This window comes from Papaver somniferum, chromosome 7 (assembly GCF_003573695.1).
Source record: "Papaver somniferum cultivar HN1 chromosome 7, ASM357369v1, whole genome shotgun sequence".
Classification (NCBI taxonomy): domain Eukaryota; kingdom Viridiplantae; phylum Streptophyta; class Magnoliopsida; order Ranunculales; family Papaveraceae; genus Papaver; species Papaver somniferum.
The window spans coordinates 135287874-135307658 of record NC_039364.1 but is presented as its reverse complement, the minus strand read 5'-3'; positions in this window follow the sequence as shown (position 1 = coordinate 135307658).

The following is a 19785-nucleotide window of genomic DNA, read 5'->3' as shown; positions in this document are numbered from 1 at the left end:
ACAAGTATGGGACAGTCACAGGTTCACGGACGTAAACAACATATCCCATAACAACTTGCAATATATAAAATCATAAAGATTAAAATTGCAAAAAAAAAAAAATCCTCCGAATAACTTAGAATTTAAATAAATAAATAAATGTTTGGAACTAGCTATATGTAATCACAATATTGGCTATTCCAAACCCTAGTTATTCTTCTAAAAACATAAAAAAGAAGATTTACTAGACAAATAAACTCAGACGAGATTAGCAACCATGGAACATACAAGGGCAAGTTCATCAGTTGCTTTCTTTAGCTCCGCCTTCAAAAACACTAGATTCTTTGATGCAATCTCGAGATGTTCGCGCACGACCTCAAAATCTTGAAGAAGTTTTCCAAACAATTGAACATACATCTGGATTGAAAGATCTTTTTCATGATAAATTGCTTTATAGCAAATAACGGGAATGGGATCATCATCAGTTCAAAGGATACTTCATCAAAGTTTTCTTCCTTTTTGATTCCTTCCAACGTGCACTTGCTCAATCAATACCAGAAAAGATCTTGGCGTTACCGAACTAGTATCTGTATATCAAAGACTTGGTACATATTTAAAGAAAAAATCCCACAAGAGAAACCAGGGTTTCTTGTAAACGTTTGGTAACAGGCCAGTGCACATATACAAGATTAAGACCCAAGCCAAGGTCTATTAACGTATGAAGCAAATAGGTTGAGAAGATGACAGGAGTCATTGATACAAGGTGACTCGACTGTCAATCTAGGAAGATAAACTAGTGCATCTTAAGAAGGTAAAAGGTAAACAATTTTAATATCAAACTGTTTGGAGCAAACTACAGGAAGAGAGAACATTGTCATCACAATACAACACATACAATTTGTCAAGAAGAAGATCTTCGTTGAGGGTTATGTGTATCTTCTCATTGGTCCATAGAGAGGATACACATAAAAGAATAGTCAAGTTGTATATTGATGAACATGAAGTTCATCAGTGGTGTTGACACACTCCTTTTTACTCTCCTCCCTGTACTAGAATTATTAGGAGAATGACAAGGGTTACCTGGATCAGCTGCTTTCCTTTCCTTCTTGATCTTGCGTTTGAGGCCGTTGATACCGGTCTTGAGTTCCGAGACACGATTATTGATGTGAATGTAATCAGGAATATCAGCAAGATCATTATTAATGGAAAGAGAGAAGTTTGAAGAATTTTTCTTTCTTCGACACCTTTTTCTTCTTACAGGTCTTTCAGAATTATCAGTCATCCATACAACATTGTTCCTTTTACAGTTGTAAGTAGAAGAAATGTTGTGGTCATAATCAGAAAAAGCCTCTATGAAACTTTTTCATGATTGTGGAATGAGTTTTTTACTGGACACTGAGGAACAGGTTTAACGACTTCTTTCGACATCCAAATAAGAATGTTGTGAAGTTTTTCATTCCGTATACGAAGCTGACATCTTCTTTCAACATGACCTTTCTTTCCGCAATAATAGCAGTTGACAAGAGAGTTTTTATTTATCCTCAACTGGGTCATTCTTGTAGACTCACGAACTTTACTATCAGATACATCTATGGTAGTAGAAGGATTTTTTGCCTTAACAAAACTCATCTTACATGTTCTTGGAGATTCTATACCTTTATAGCCCAGACCACGTGTATCACGATGTTCTTTGCAAGATCCAAGCATAAAAGATAGTTTTGTAGAGCTAGAATTGAACCTTTTCAAATTCCATTCTAATGCCTTGATCCTTTTAAGAGCTGTACTAAGATCAGTCTCCAATTGTTTTTCCCGTGTGAGAAAATCCTTTTCTCTGACGTTGAAACATTCTTGTTGAGAGACATACTTTGCGTCGGTTTCTGCAAGTCCTTCTTTCAACACAAGGATATTCTGACGAATATCATCACATTCAGACATTTTTGAACATATATCTTTGTTACGATCTTTAAGAGTAACTTGCAATAGGCTATCATAACCCAGAGTTTTCTCAATTTTCTGTTTTCAACGCAAAGAGGGGTTATAAATTCAGCCAGGCAGGATGTTGACTTCTTTTTCTTTAGAAGACAATCAAAGAGGAGGATGTACTGTGACACTTCTTCTTCAACATCTTTTCTCTCTTCTAAATCGCTCCCATCAGAGAGATCATCTAATTGTTCGTCAAAACGAGCTTCCCAGTTAAGAGTAGGTTTAGACGATGAAGAAGATGTGACCAATTTCTCAGGCGTATCAGGATTTTTAGCTAAGCTTTCCTGAACTGGTGATGCGTGTTTAGAGATAGGACATCCATATCAGATAGCTACAAACACAGACTTGTAAGGTCTTTAGCGTGTGCCTGCTCCGATACCAATTGAAAATGTGGGGGTATAACAACCACACCCAGCAATTCGTTTGGAAATATGAGAGGACTTACTACAATACACTTTCTAGAGAATCAACTAGACAGTTAGACTCAATCTAGAATAAAGTATATCAAATAGTTTAATATCTCTAACTCTTAATTCAATCCGCGATCAACAAAAAGAAATCCGCGAGCCCGATTGAATATAAGAGGAATTACTTGAACGGTACCAAAGACCAATGTTCAAGTGTTAATCAATGTAAATCAACAACCAAAGGTTGGATATTCTAATTGATTGATCTTAACGCACAACCTGTGATATTTCAATTATATAACAAGATATAATGCGGAAAAGAAATAACACAGACACCATAATTTTGTTAACGAGGAAACCGCAAATGCAAAAAAACCCCGGGACCTAGTCCAGATTGAACACACTGTATTAAGCCGCTATAAACACTAGCCTACTATCAATTAACTTCGGACTGGACTCTAGTTGAACTCTGATCAATATCACACTGATTCAAGGTACAGTTGCGCTCCTTACGTCTTTGATCCCAGCATGATACTACGCACTTGATTCCCTTAGCTGATCTCATCTACAACTAAGAGTTGCTACGACCCAAAGTCGAAGACTTGATAAAAAAATCTGTCTCACACAGAAAAGTATATAGGATTGAATAAATCCGTCTCCCACAGAAATATCCAAGAGTTTTTGTTTCGATAAATCAAGGTGAATAGGAACCAATTGATAAACCGTACTTATATTCCCGAAGAACAACCTAGTATTATCAATCACCTCACAATAAACTTAATCGACTAGCGAAACAAGTTATTGTGGAATCACAAACGATGAGACGAAGGTGTTTGTGATTACTTTTCTATCTTTCCTATCGGAGATATAAATCTCAAGCCAACTTTACAATTGCACTTAATCACGATGGAAACAACAAGATCAGATCACGCAACTACAAAAAGAATAGTTGGGTCTGGCTTCACAATCCCAATGAATTTTATTTCAAGTCGTTAAGCTACAGGGTCTCGAGAAAAAACCTAAGGTTAAAGGAGAATCGACTCTAGTTATGCAACTAGTAAAAAACAAGAGGTGTGGGGATTAGGTTTCGCAGTTGCTAGCGTTCTCTTTTATATAGTTTTCAAATCAGGGTTTGCAATCCAAGTTACCTTGGTAACAAAGTATTCAATAATCACCGTTAGATGAAAAACCTGATTCAACCAAGCTAATATCTTTCAACCGTTAGATCGAACTTAGCTTGTTACACACAAATGAAATGTGCCCTCATTTAGGTTTATGTAACCGTACCTAAACGTGTACACCATGTTGGTTCACAAATAGTTAACCGAGGTTCGCCTTATGATTACTCTCATATCAAACTTATTCATCTTAACCATAACTAGTTCAAATGACTCAAATGAAACTAGTTAAAGAGTTGTTCAATTGTTATATTCTCATGGATTTATACAAGAACACAATTGAAGCAAAATCGGTTTGATTCACTCGAATCAATACATGAACATTATAGCCACGGTTTGCAAAGATCACATTCCTTATTGATAAATGTTTTAGTTCATGAACTGACCGATTTAATAAAGTAACCAGATTAAGTATGCGTACGGGTATGCGTACTTAAGCAACCAGATTTGAGTTGGTTTAGTCTTCAAACTCAGCAGAAATTTTCGGTTCGAAAACTTCTGCCAGTATGCGTACGGGTACGCATACTTAAGGTGACTAGTTAAGAGCTTGTTAATTCCCAAACTTAGCGGAATTTTTCGGTTGGAAAACTTCCGCCAGCATGCGTACGGGTACACATACTTAACCTGTCTCCTTCACCAATTTCGTATACACACATATGCATACTCTTGGTTCCCGGTTTATGGAGTTATACACTAATGTGCGAAAACACTAGATATGCTTATATCCAAAGATGGTTACATAATCTCAACTATTCATTTCAATCATTGAAACATTCTTCTATAATGATAATAGCCGTTTTCACACAGTATTAGCATCAAAGCTATTTTCAAGATATTGAAGTAATCATTATCGAAATATTCCAAGTCTTACACCAAATGATTGTATCACACAAACCATGTAAGATGTTACTCGGAAAATTTATCATGATATAAGATGAACTTGGTCAAAGCGAAAGCTTACCAACACATATTTCGAGAAATATGTAAGAGAGATATACTCGGCTCGAAATCTCAAATGTGTATAGAGAAAACTATATCGTAACACGACTTATGTCTCAATATAGGAGATAGAGTAGAAATAGACTTTCCAAGTGATAGATGAGTTTAAGTCTCCACATACCTTTTGTCGATGAAGTTCCACAATTTGTCCTTAGTAGTTCTTCATCTTCAAGTGATAAGCGTCGTGAAGTCAAAGCTCAACTACACAAACTATGTCCTAGTCCGAGACATCTATAAATAGGCTAAAAATCAAGACTTATAGTTTTGATCACTAACATTGAAAAACATGCTTGAGATAGAAACGCATGCGATTTCGACCGAGCAGTGCTCTAACACACCTAGTTTGTTTATTCTTGAGAATGTTCTCTTCTGATATAAGATTCACTCAAACTAGATCGAAGTGTCGACGTGATCTTTAGAACTGTTTGTAGATATAAAGACGTCTTGTGATAATCCATTGTTAACAGACTCCGTTCTGTGCGTGATTGATCCCAAGATTTCAAGTGGTGTTGTGCAAGTGTTTGTTGAAGATTAAAGAAGATTTGAAGACAAAGAAGATTTTTGATTTGGTTTCTATATCTTTGGTGTGCACAAACCTTGTTCGGCTGGGATCCAACTAGAATCAATTTCATTCGATTGGTTAGTTGTGTAAGATCGGCATCACCTTATATTTTATTTTTTGATTCTATATTGATTGATTGCAAATCTAAACTCTGCTACTTCGGTAGTTGTGGGATAGATTGATCTGACCAGGAAAATGAGTTTATTGGTTAAATGGAAGAGCCTTTGCATATGACTTAAGATTCATCTGAAAGAATCAAGAGAGTTGTTACTGAAAAGACGAGGGTACCCAAATATACCTCAATCTAAATTTTTTCCTACCTATAAGTCCTTTCTCCGAAAGTGATTGTCTACGGACCGAGTCGAGATAATGCAACTAATCGGTTCACACTTCGTGTGATCGTCTATGGATACAAGATCGAGACAATACAACAACGAAGTATGTTTACTTGATAAAAAGGTTCGGACTTAACCAAACACAATAGGATTAACTTATCAAGTAAATAAGAATTAACGTTTGTGTAATTTACTTTAAATTATAATAAAGACAATTATAATTGCGGAAAATAAAAGCAAATGACATAGCAAGATTTTGTTAACGAGGAAAACTGCAAATGCAGAAAAACCCCGGGACCTTGTCCATAATTGAATACTCTCAGGCTTAAGCCACTACACAAAATTACACCTAACTTCGTTTAGTTGAGACCAAGAAACTAAACCTATAGTTCACCTAGTTCCGTCTGTATTCCCACGCCTCCAACTTATAAATAAGTCATGTACTTGGAACAATTCCTTTGGTTTGTATTCCAAACAGTAAAGGAACAACAAATCTGTTTGGTATCAACTCTCTTCAACCAAGTGATATGAGTCGGACAAAGGTTCTCCTGTTTATCTTAACATAAACTCCTTCGTCAGGTCCTTAGATCTATCTTATGTTCAATTACCAAAGTAATCGTTCAAATTTTGCAATCAACACCCTTAATCCAAAGAATTGTGTTGATGCCGATCTACTCAATTAATCAATCTAATTTTATCACAAGGACAAAACCGATTATTAATTGGATCCTATTTTTACCGAAACAAGTATTGTGCACACCAAAGATTATGAACCCACAAATCAGAAATCTTCAATATCTTCTTCTTCTTCAAATCTTCTTAGATATTCAATAAACACATGCACACAATCACTTGAATATCTTGTGATCAATCACGCACATAACGGAGTCTGTTAACAATGAATCATCACAAGATCGTCTTTAGAACTAACAACAGTCTAAATATCCCTGTCGAAACTCTGAACTAGTTTGAGTGAATCTTATATCAGAAGAGAAGATCCTCAAGCATAAAAAACTAGGTGCAATCAAAGTTCAACCACCGTTAGTCAATCAAATCAATGAAAACAAAAGATAAACCGTAATTATCTAGTTTCCCACCAACGGTACTAATAGAGCTTCTCAATACCAAAGAAGATTTTAAACTGAGCGGCCGTAAGAGATTTCGCCTAATTAGGTTACTCTCCTCTCCGAATAGGCGGCTTCACCAATAGCAACACAACAAGAGGTAGTTTGCTGTTACGAAGGATTAGTTTGCTAGAATTGCAAACTTCAAGTATTTATAGACTAGGAAGTTTGGACACCAAGGAATTTCCAAAACCGAAAATATTCTCAAGATATTCATTAAAGCACAAATTCGGTTTCCAAAATTCCTGGAAATACTCTGTCCAAAAATAATGATCGAAATCTCTCAGAAAATCTTTAATTAGTAAATGCACATTACTAATTCTTATTTTTCTAAAAATGAAATTAATAACCTTAATTAAAAGATTCTTAACTTATTTGTGTTTCGATCCTGGGATTCTCTTCCCTTAGATATTAAGGAATAACTTGGAACAATTAAATAATAAACATTCACAACACGTGTTCAAAGTATGTCGACATCCTACCTTTGTAAGTTCTCTTTCATACTTACAACCTTGAAACCGATTTTCCACACTTCCAAACAATTTTAGAATTGGTTCATCTGACTTTCAAGAATTATGCGATTGATCAAATAACATTCAATCACAAATCATGGGTTTAACGGTTCTACCAAAACAAGTTTTGGTCATACCTCCATGTGAGTATTGTGCGCAGCCACACTAGCTTCCCAAAATTCGGTTGACTAGGTACTAGGATCGGTTCCCCACATATATTTGGTATCTAACTTATATGTGTTGCACATGTTCATAAGATCGGTTCCCCTTTTCCTAAAAACGTGTTGCACATGTCCATAGGATCGGTTCCCCTTTCTGCTACAAATCTGCTGCACCTCATACAAGGTCGGTTCCCCTTTGTGATGTACTGAACCTCTTACTAGGATCGGTTCCCCTTTTCCCAGTTTTGGTCAGACATAAAATCACAAACCCGATCATACCATCTCAGGTGATTACTTAAGATCGGTTTCACGAATAAAAGTCATACCAATACATAAGTCAGGCCTTTGTGAATAGTTTTACCAAGAACACAAACAATCATGAATGGTTTTACTAATCACACATATTGGTTGTTCATAAGATATGCAATGAATAACAAAACCAATAACACCTGGCGATTTACTTTTCGATTCACAAACCAAGTTCATGAATTTACTTCCTTAGAACACATGTAAACATTGTTCCCTAGGATGGAATCCTCACCTCATACCCATACATAAGTTTAATGGTTAAGCAATAAACCTCGTATTGTATTCCTTCATACTATGTCTATCTAGAGTTCAAACATGCTTCGCAGTTTTGTTTTCAATATGCACAATGGAAGGATGATTGTTATCGTTGTATCTCCTTGCTTCTTCACATCTTTAAGTCTTCGCAATACTTGTAATGTCTCATATCCTAATACTTTCAAGTTAACCTATACGAAGTTGTCTCTAATACATAATCAAGCGACTCTTAACATGGGTTTTGATTCACTAAAATATGACAACCAAACTTGACATACCAGCGCTTGGTGGGTTCAACCGAGCTATGCTCTAACAGTTACTAAACATATTTTTTGTTTCTTTACTGTTTGGAATACGATCCAAAGGAATTGTTCTAGCGTGTACACTTATTATATGTCGGAGGCACAAGGATACTGAAGAAAATAGGTGAACTATAGGTTTAGTTGCTTGGTCTCAACTATACGAAGTTTGTTAGATTTTGTATGGTGGCTTAATTATGAGAGTGATCCTATAAAGTTTGGTTAAGTTCGAACCTATTATCAAGTATCATAATTCGTTGTTGTACAGTCTCGATCTTGTATCCATAGTCAATCACGCAAGTTATCTTGTTGTTGTATTGTCTCTATCTTGTATCCAAAGACGATCACATGAAGTGTGAACTGATTCGTAATATTTTCACGACTTTGTCCATAGACAATCAATTTCGGTAGAGGACTTACAGGTGGATAAATAAAAGATTGTGGTGTATTTTGGTACCCTCGTCTTTTCACATACAAAATCAAATTGTATACTTCAAATGGTGAAGAAGAAAAAGTTATGCTATTGTTTACACAATTTTGTTTGGATGAACGTAGGCGTATTATGGGTCAACTGGTTCCTAAGAAAGTGCAGATACGGAGTGTACTTATTCGAGATAGTGTTGCGTGATGGGAAATTGATGAATGATCATTTCAGACCTGTAACTGGTTATATTTCAACATAATTTAAACAATGTTTAGGTATAAAGGAAGATTTATTTCAAAAATTGTTAGGAAAATTACTTGAAGTGGATGAAGAATAGCATCAACATCCGGAGAAGACTGGTGTTATGGGGCATTCTCTACAAATAGAATTAGTGGCTAAGATGAAATGTTTGTGCAAAAGTACAACCGTTGATTATATCGATGACTACACTCGTATTGGTGACAGAACAACATATTATTATCTAAAAAGACTTTGTAACATAGTTGGGAATACTTTTGGAGAAAGGTACTCGCAAAATCTATGAACATATTAATTGTATGCAGTGGACATGGAAGTATTATCCAATAGGTTGGCAAGGAACACTTTGGGGTAAATAAAATTACAATTATATGGTATTAGAGGCGGTGGCATCATATGCCTTATGGTTTTGGCATTTTTTTTCTTCTGGAATGCCTGGGTTAAATAACGATTTGAATGTGTTGGCACACTCACCCTTTTTTGATAACATGCTCAAGGTTGTAACACCTCCATGAAATTATGCCATCAACGGTCACCAGTATAAGATGAGTTATTTCTAAGCCAATGATATCTAAATTTGACTACAATTATACAAGCTTTCACTAAGATACTGAGGTTCCAGACTTGATAAGATTCAACAAGTCTCAAATGGATAAAAGAAAGGATGTCGAGTGTTAGAATGCTTAAAGGGAAATTTATAATTTTCGGATCACCATGGAAGTATTGGAAACAATCTGACTTGAACTTAATACAATGGAACGTTGTCTTATTTTTCAAAAGATGCTTATATATGTAGCATGAACATCGGGATAGTGATTAGGGTGCAGTTGTTCCTGTTCCGATTCTGGAGCCTATAGAAGATCGTCGTGTTTTTATGTCAAGTTTAAAAAACCTTGAGTTGTACCTCAAACAAAGAATTTATCTTATTGCACAACAAGCATGATGGATGAGAAGCTACAAAGTTTATTTATTTTGTAATCCATATGTATTGATAGTTTTGTCACTAAAATTGACAAATGGGGAGATTGTTAGAGCATTGCTCGGTTGAACTCTCAAGCGTTGCTATCTCAAGCTTGTTTGTCAAGTTTATTTGATAAAAACTATAAGTCTTGATTTCTAGTCTACTTATAGCTATGTCTCGGATTAGGATAGAATGTGTAGTTGAGCTTTTAAACTTCACGACGTTCATCGATTGAAGACGAAGATCTACTAAGGAGAGCTTGTAGGAACTTCATCATCAAAAGGTATGTGGATACTAAAACTTAGCTATCACTCAGAAGTCTATTCAATTCTATCTACTAATGAGACTAAGTCGTATATTTATATAGACTTTATTTTATACACATTGAAATTTCGAGTCGAGTTTATCTAGTTAATATAATTCTCGAAATATGAGTTTAAATCCTAAAATGTTTCGTCATCTACTTGATAACTTTGGTTATGAACAATTCATTTATTGGACACTAAATATTAAGTGAAGTTGATCATGTGAAAATTACCTTGAACATCTTACATGATCTGTGTGAGACAATCATTTGATGTTAACTTGGGATGTTTTGTATTGATCAAATAATCATTTGAAAATTAATTGAAGCTAGTGGTATGTGTAATATTACCATTGTCGTTTTTCTACGGATGTTTCAAATCGATTATCGAGAGTTTTAGAACTACTACCAAAGTCTGGATATAGCACAATATGCGTACCCAGTATGCGAACTGTGAAATACTAATTGGGTCCAGAACTCTTGTTTGCGAACGAGTTTATCTATATGGGTCCAGAACTGTAGTTTGCGAACGAAAAAACTAGGTAAGGTCCGGAACAATGGCTTGCGAACTTAGTGGTTAGGTTCTAAAAATCGGCAGTTATGACAACTTGTTCACATACTCTGTATGCAAACCAAATCCTCTATACTCATGAACTCAGGTTCGTTTGCGAATTTTGTTTGTGAAGTAAAGTCCCTGAATTTTCAATGCCTTTAAGGTATGCGAACTCGGTTTGCAAACCGTGGCATTACGTTCATGAATTGGTTATTGTATACGTACTTTGTACACATACAAATCAAGCCGAATATGTTTCAAATGCTTCATATATTTCCATGAGATATTAAGCATTTGAACAACTCTCTTGAAACATATATTAGATACATTTGATCATATATCAAAATTGGTTGATTATCAAATTGAGTCTAGAAGTGTTTGATGAAAATAGCTGAGCCAAAAGTATTCATATGACTAACTTCGGTTAAATGTTATTGAGCCAAGTCGTTGTATACGTTTAGGTACGGTTCATCCATATATAAATATGTTAGAGCACTGCTCGGTCGAACTCGCATGCGTTGCTATCTTAAGCATGTTTGTCAATGTTAGTGATCAAAACTATAAGTCTTGATTTCTAGTCTACTATAGCTAAGTCTTGGACTAGGATAGAAAGTATAGTTGATCTCAAGAACTCCATGGTGATCATCATACAAGACGAAGAACTACTCAAGGAACTGGTGGAACTTCACCGACTAAAAGGTATGCGGAGAATTGAACTTATCTATCACTCAAAATTCTATCTACTCTATCTCCTATCTTGAGACAAAAGTTGTTTTGCTATATAGAATTTGATTATACACATTTGCTATTTCGAGCCGAGTTTATCTCGCTTATCTATTTCTCGAAATATGTGTTGGTAAGATTTCGCTTTGGCCAAGTTCATCTTTACCTAGTGACGGAAGTCATATTATGTTTCAATTACTTGAAAATGGGTTTGAGGAAAAAACAGTTTGTGAAAAACAATTATATAACATCCTCTAAGAATGTTTCAATGATTGAAATGAGAGTTTAGATTATATAACCATTGTTGGATATAAGTATTGTGTGGTAACACATATATGTATAAGTCCTTATTCCTTGAACCGAAGTCTGCGTACTTTGCTGCTCAGGAAAACCAGAACAGAGTCCGCGAACCCAGTCCGCGAACTGTCGGAGGTTGTCGTCCCGAGAAAATATGCTGGAGTTTGTGAATTGTTTACACACTTATTCCGGGTACTTAAGTCCGCGTACCTAGTCCGCGTACTTAGGTTTGTTATTTTCTAAAAACGATTATTCGTGAACTTATACTTTTATAAACTAAGGAATGCAAGTTTGAAAACCGTAGCTATAAAGTTCATGAATCGATTCAAGTGAATGAAATCGTTTTTGCTTCGATTGTGTCTTGTATATTTCTATAAGATTTAAGCAATTAAACAACTCTCTAACTAGTTCATTTGAGTCATTTGAACTAGTTATGGTAAAGAAGAATATGGTTGATATGAAAGTGCTCATATGGCTAACCATTTGGTTAACTATTGTTGAACCAAGAAATGTACATGTTTGGGTACCGTTACACAAACCTAAAATCGTGCATTTCATTTGTGTGTAAAAAGCTAAGTTTTCGATCTAACGATTGAAATATATTAGCTTGAATCTAATAAGGTTTCATCTAACGTTGAATATTGAATGCTTTGTTACTAAGATAACATTGATTGCAAACCCTGATTTGAAAGAATATATAAGGGACAACTCTAGCAACTGGGAAACCTAATCCCCGCACCTCCTGTGTGATACTAAATGTATAAGCTAGAGTCGATTCTCCTTTAACCTTAGGTTTCTTTGAGACCCTGTAGGTTAATGACTTGAAGACTTCATTGGGATTGTGAAGCCAGACTGATACTACTTTCTTGTAGTTGTGTGTCTGATCTTGCTGTTTCTATCATACGAGTACAATCGTAAAGATTGGCTTGAGATTTATATCTCTGATAGGAAAGATATAAAAGTAATCACAAACATCTTCGTATCATCGTTTGTGATTCCATAATATCTTATTTCACCGCGTCGAATAAGATTATTCTGAGGTGATTGATAATACTGAGCTGTTCTTCGGGAATATAAGTTTGGTTTATAAATTAATTCTTGTTCACCTTTATTTATCAAAATACGGAACAAAACTCGTAGGTATTTCTGTGGGAGACAGATTTATCTATTACCGTAGACTTTTCTGTGTGATACAAATTTGTTTATTAAATTCTTCGAATTTGGGTCGTAGCAACTCTTAGTTGTGGTTGAGATCATCTAAGGGAATCAAGTGCGTAGTATCATGCTGGGATCAGATATGTAGGAGCATAACTGTACCTTGAATCAGTGTGAGATTGGTTGGGGTTCAACTACAGTCCAGACCGAAGTTAGTTTGTAGTAGGCTAATGTCTGTAGCGGCTTAATACAATGTGTGTTCAATCTGGACTAGGTTCCGGGGTTTTTCTGCATTTGCGGTTTCCTCGTTAACATAACTTCTGGTGTCTGTCTTGTTTCTTTTCCACATTATATTTTGTTATATAATTGAAATATCACTGGTTTTGCGTTTGAATCAATCAATTAGAATATCCAACCTTTGGTTGTGGATTTACATGATTGATACTTGAACATTGGTCTTTGGTACCGTTCAAGTGATTTCTCTTGTATTCAATTAGACTCGCAGATTTCATTTTTCTTGAGTAAGAATTGAATCGAGAAAGATAGATATAACTCTTTGATATACTTTATTAAGATTGAGTCTAGTTGATTCTCTTGAAAGTATATTGGAGTTAGTCCATACAGATTGCTAAGCGAAGTATTGGGTGTGGTTGTTGTCCCCCCTCTTTTTCAATTGGTATCAGAGCATGCAAACACGTTTAAAGACGTTACAAGTTTGTGTTTGTAGCGATATGACTTTATGGATAGGAATTCTATCTCCATAAACGTATCACCAGTCTTCGATGGCTCAAACTACCTATGGTGGAAAATTGTTATGCGTGTTTTTCTTCAAGCTCGTGATTTTCAAACATGGGTACGTGTTATTAATGGCTATGAACCTCCGGTTAATACAGAAGTCGATGTACCTAACCGAAGGATATTAGTAGATATACTCCAGAAGAAGTTCTTGCTGCAAAGCAAAATTTTGACAGATTGAATGCTATCATGCATGCCATTACCCCAGATATCCACCACCATGTGACTATGTGCACAAAGTCTAAGGAAGCCTGGGATATCTTAGAAACCATATTTGAATGAAATACCAATGAGAAGGAAGCTAGGCTTCAAAACTTAAGTTCTGATTGGGAAAACCTTCGTATGGCAGATGAAGAAACGTTTGATGAGTTTAATCACAAAGTGTCTGAAATTGTTAATGCATCTTTTGCATTGGGTAAGACTATTCCTGAAAAGGACATTGTGATGAAAATTCTCAGATCGCTGCCATCTATATACGATTATAAGAAGCATGCTATCGTTGAAGGAAATAATCTCGCAACGCTTTCCAGAAATACTCTGGTTGGGAAGCTAAAGATCTTTGATCATGAGCATACGTCCAAGTCTAGTAAGGATGTTGCTTTCAAAGCAATAAAGAACATTAAATTACTTGATAAAAGTAAAAGTGTTTAGATCTCTGAAGATGATCTTTATGAGGCCGATTCATCAGATGAATATCTTGACAAGTCAGTCTCGTTGATCACAAGAAAGTTTAGGGATCTTGTTTTGAAGAGAAGTAAACGGTTTTCCAGAGATAAATCCAAGTCATCAGATAAACCTCATAATCGTATTCCTCCTATAAATAGGGATATTGATGAAACTGATGACGAGGATATGCCTCAATGCTTCAAGTGTAAAGGCTTTGGTCATTTTTCAAATGAGTGTCCAAATCGAAAGAAATACACTGGGAACAAAGGTCTTGCTGCAACTCTTGATGAAATGTCTGGCAATTATGATTCTAATGAAGACGAAAAATGAAGTGTTGCACTTCTTTGTAAAAATATTGATTTTGATAACTATAGCAATACACACATCAATCTTGATATTCTTTCAGAAGAAAACTCAACCAATCTGGAAGATAGAATTGACCTTTCTATTGGAAACTCTGTGTATAATATTTCAGGTTCTACTATGTGTCTTGCAGCTTGCACGTCTCAGATGCCTGAACTATATCCAAGATTTACGTGCTCATATTGTTCACTCAAAGGTCATGAACTATCAAAGTGTTACAAGTACAAACACAAATTGAGACATGTCAACAAACTTCAACGAAGAGCAAATCGATTAGCAAACAAGCTTAAACTCGCTCAGAAGACCGCTGAGGTATGTAAGATTTTATCTTCGTTTAAGAAGTTAGTTTCCAAGGAAAAAACAAGACCATTAGAGAAGAAAGTATGGTCAAATTATCTTGATAGACATAGGTCTATGGATTCCTCTCAAGAGGAACATGGTGGACAAATTGTTCTTCACCGCAACACAACTTGATTGTGTTGATTTGAAAATCTTGTCTCATGTGCGTGATCAAAAGAGACAAGGTTATGTACCTCTCAGGCTTTCGGAAAAGTTTGTTTTCTTCCTTTCTTAGTTTTCTTTTTCTCTATGGAATTCTCTGTCTAAAGGAGGGTTATTCTCGACAATTCTACTCTCTTTAGGGTTCAGAATTGTACGTGTACGAACCTATTAAAAAAACCTACATTCCTTTTTCCTTCCCTGAAATCTTTTTTATCTTGAGGCTACTTGTTGAGTTTAAATTGTGATTTCCTCTCACAAACCCATACGCTTATGGATACTCCAAGCATCATGTCTTCTGATGGAAAAATGTTAATATTATTTTCAAGCCATTAATCATGAAGGAAAAAGAGAAATCACCATTATCTCTGACATTGAAAAGAAAAAGAAGGAATGTGAGGAAGCCAAGAGCTGTTCCTTCAAATTCTCAGAAATTTTCTGATGTTCTTGAAGTGTTGACGGAGATGCATAAGGAGATTCAACAAATAAAGGCTTTTGTGTTTAAGACTCATGAGATTCAGAAGGCCCTGGTTCGACATCAGTCAAGAAGGTTTATCGATATTAACTCCTATCTTCATGAACCTTATGTCCCAATGGTTGTTGACGACAAGGAGTTCGGGGACGATAAAGAATTCTTCAAAGGTCTTAATATCTAGTAAATATTCGGATGAGAATTTTACTTTCTTGTTTTTTAGAAGAATAACTAGAGTTTGGAATAGCCATTATTGTGATTACACATAGTTATGTCCAATGTTTTCATCTTCATGTTTTTAGGTTTATTTGTTTAAATTCTAAAATTGTTTGGAAGATGATTATTGCAGGTATTAATCTTTATGGTTTTATATATTGCATTTGTTATGGGATATGTGTGTTTACGTATGTGAATTATGACTGTCACATACTTTGTCAAAAGTTAAGTCTTTCGTATGTCGATATGCATGTATTGATAAAAGAATGAATGAGCTTTTGACATTACAAAAGTTTGAAGCCTATTATGTCATGTTTTTGATGGAAGATAGGATGAACTTTTGATTACGAGGATTATGTCTATTGTATGTCATTGTGCAAATAGCGACGGAAAATAGAATGAATCCTTGTTTATTCCGCAGTATTGATCTTCCCTGATCCATATTTTATGTATATACTGTGCGGCTCCGTAAGTTCTCTTATGTTGAGCATTTCCGATTATATTAATCATGGATTTTCTTGTGGTTAATTTAATTGAGTATTATTGGGATTCAAATTCATATTCATATGTGATTTGTTATGTCCAAAGAAATCTTTATTTTCTCTTGAAATTAAGGTCGCTCTTCTTGTTCTTTCGGGAATGACATTTTATGGGGGAGAGTTCTTAATTGAACTTGTGCTTAATTGCCAAATCTTTGTGGGGAGTGCAGTTGTGGACTATTATAGGGGCTATCTTGCATCTTTATAAACTCCTTGATGAAAGCATTTAGCTCCGGCTTTATGATTGCATCTAAATAAGTTGATATTTGCTTGCTTTTGGTCATGAAATGTCTCTATGAAAATTTTCGTTAGGATCCCGTTTTCGTACCTTTGCCAATTTTATTGACAAAAGGGGGAGAATTAATGTGTATTTCACACTACAAATACATATGGTTTTCAGATCATTATGTAAGGGGGAGTGGTTTCCATGTGAGATGGAGTATTGACTAAGGGGGAGTGATACATATCACCATAGTATTGTTGTCGAAGTTGTGATACAATTGAACTTTGATGCTGTATAATAATACTATGACACCGTATAACAATGATTGAGAATTATTGTTTTCTCATTGTTATAGCTACGGATTTTCAACAACGATGATGCTAAATGTACAATCTTTGGAATCATTGGAGTACTTGGAAGTGACGAAAATTTTGAGTAATGTTGAAGATTAGGCATGTGGAATAGGAGCTACAAAAGTTTATTTATCTATTTTTGTATTCCATATGTATTAATAGTTTTGTCACTAAAATTAACAAAGGGGGAGATTGTTAGAGCACTGCTCGGTCGAAATCGCATGCGTTGCTATCTCAAGCATGTTTGTCAATGTTTGTGATCAAAACTATAAGTCTTGATTTTTAGTCTACTATAGCTAAGTCTCGGACTAGGATAAAAAGTGTAGTTGATCTCAAGAACTCCATGGCGATCATCATAAAAGACGAAGAACTACTCAAGGAACTGGTGGAACTTCATCGACTAAAAGGTATTTGGAGACTTGAACTTATCTATCACTCAAAAGTCTATTTACTCTATCTCCTCTCTTGAGACAAAAGTCGTTCTGATATATAGAATTTGATTATACGCATTTTCTATTTCGAGCCGAGATTATCTCGCTTATCTATTTTTCGAAATATGTGTTGGTAAGCTTTCGCTTTGGCCAAGTTCATATTTACCTAGTGACTAAAGTCATATTATGTTTCAATTACTTGAAAATGGCTTTGACGAAAAATAGTTTGTGAACAACAACTATATAATGTCCTCTAAGAACGTTTCAATGATTGAAATGAGAGTTTAGATTATATAACCATTGTTGGAATTAAGCATTGTGTGGTAACACATATATATATAAGTCCTTACTCCTTGAACCGAAGCCTACATACTTTGCTGCTCAGGAAAACCGGAATAGAGTCCGGGAACCCAGTCTGTGAACTGTCGGAGGTTCTCGTCCCGAGAAAATCTCTTGGAGTTTGTGAATTGTTTACAAACTTATTCCGGGTACTTAAGTCCGCGTACCTAGTCCGCGTACTTAGGTTGGTTATTTTCTAAAAATGATTACTCGTGAACTTATACTTTTATAAACTAAGGAATGCAGCAAGTTTGCAAACCGTGGATATAAAGTTCATGAATCAATTCGAGTGAATCAAATCGTATTTTCTTCGATTGTGTCTTGTATACTTCTATAAGATCTAAGCAATTGAACAACTCTCTAACTAGTTCATTTGAGTCATTTGAACTAGTTATGGTAAAGAAGAATATGGTTGATATGAAATCGCTCATATGGCTAACCATTTGGTTAACTATCGTTGAACCAACAAATGTACATGTTTGGGTACGGTTACACAAACCTAAAATCGTGCATTTCATTTGTGTGTAAAAAGATAAGTTTTCTATCTAACGGTTGAAAGATATTAGCTTGAATCTAATCAGGTTTTCATCTAACGGTGAATATTGAATGCTTTGTTACAAAGCTAACATTGATTGCAAACCCTGATTTGAAACACTATATAAGGGAGAACTCTAGCAACTGGGAAACCTAATCCCCATACCTCCTGTGTGATACTAGTTGTATAATCTATAGTCGATTCTCCTTTAGCCTTAGGTTTCTTAGAGGCCCTGTAGGTTAACGACTTGAAGACTTCATTGGGATTGTGAAGCCAGAACGATACTACTTTCTTGTAGTTGTGTGATATGATCTTGCTGTTTCTATCGTACGAGTATAATCATAAAGATTGGCTTGAGATTTATATCTCCGGTAGGAAAGATATAAAAGTAATCACAAACATCTTCGTCTCATCATTTGTGATTCCACAATATCTTCTTTCCCCGCGTCGATTAAGATTATTGTGAGGTGATTGATAATACTGAGTTGTTCTTCGGGAATATAAGTCTGGTTTATCAATTGGTTCCTGTTCACCTTGATTTATCAAAAGACGGAACAAAACTCGTAGGTGTTTATGTGGGAGACAGATTTATCTATTACCATAGACTTTTCTGTGTGATACAGATTTGTTTATTAAAGTCTTCGACTTTGGGTCGTAGCAACTCTTAGTTGTGGGTGAGATCAGCTAAGGGAATCAATTGCGTAGTATCCTGCTGGGATCAGATACGTAGAAGCATAAATGTACCTTGGACCAGTGTGAGATTGATTGGGGTTCAACTACAGTCCAGACCGAAGTTATTTTGTAGTAGGCTAGTGTCTGTAGTGGCTTAATACAATATGTGTTCAATCTGGACTAGGTCCCGGGGTTTTTCTGCATTTGCGGTTTCCTCGTTCAAAATACTTCTAATTTCTGTGTTATTTATTTTCTGCATTATATTTTGTTATATAATTGAAATATCACAGGTTGTGCGTTTGAATCAATCAAGTAGAATACCCAACCTTTGGTTGTTGATTTATATTGATTGATACTTGAACATTGGTCTTTGGTACCGTTCAAGTGATTTCTCTTGTATTCAATTAGACTCGCCAATTTCTATTTGCTTGAGTAAGAATTGAATCGAGAAAGAGAGATATAAATCTTTGATATACTTTATTAAGATTGAGTCTAGTTGATTCTCTTGAAAGTATATTGGAGTTAGTCCATATAGATTGCTAAGCGAAATATTGGGTGTGGTTGTTGTATCCCCTCTTTTTCAAAATATAAGTATATTTCATTTGTGTGTATCAAGCTAAACCATCTAACGATGGAGATTGGTTTTTTATATTCTAAGCAAACATAGCTTGAATATCAAGTCAGGTTTTCATCTAACAGTGGATATTGATTGCTTTGTTAATAAGCTATCTTAGCTTTGATTGTAAGCAATCCTGATTTGAAAAACTATATAAGGAGAAACTGTAGCAGCTGGGAAACATAATCCTGATACTTATGTGTGTCCTAGTTCCAAACTAGAGTCGATTCTCTCTTAAACTAGGTTCTCAGTTCTTCTAGAAACCATTACTAGGTTTAACGACTTAAAG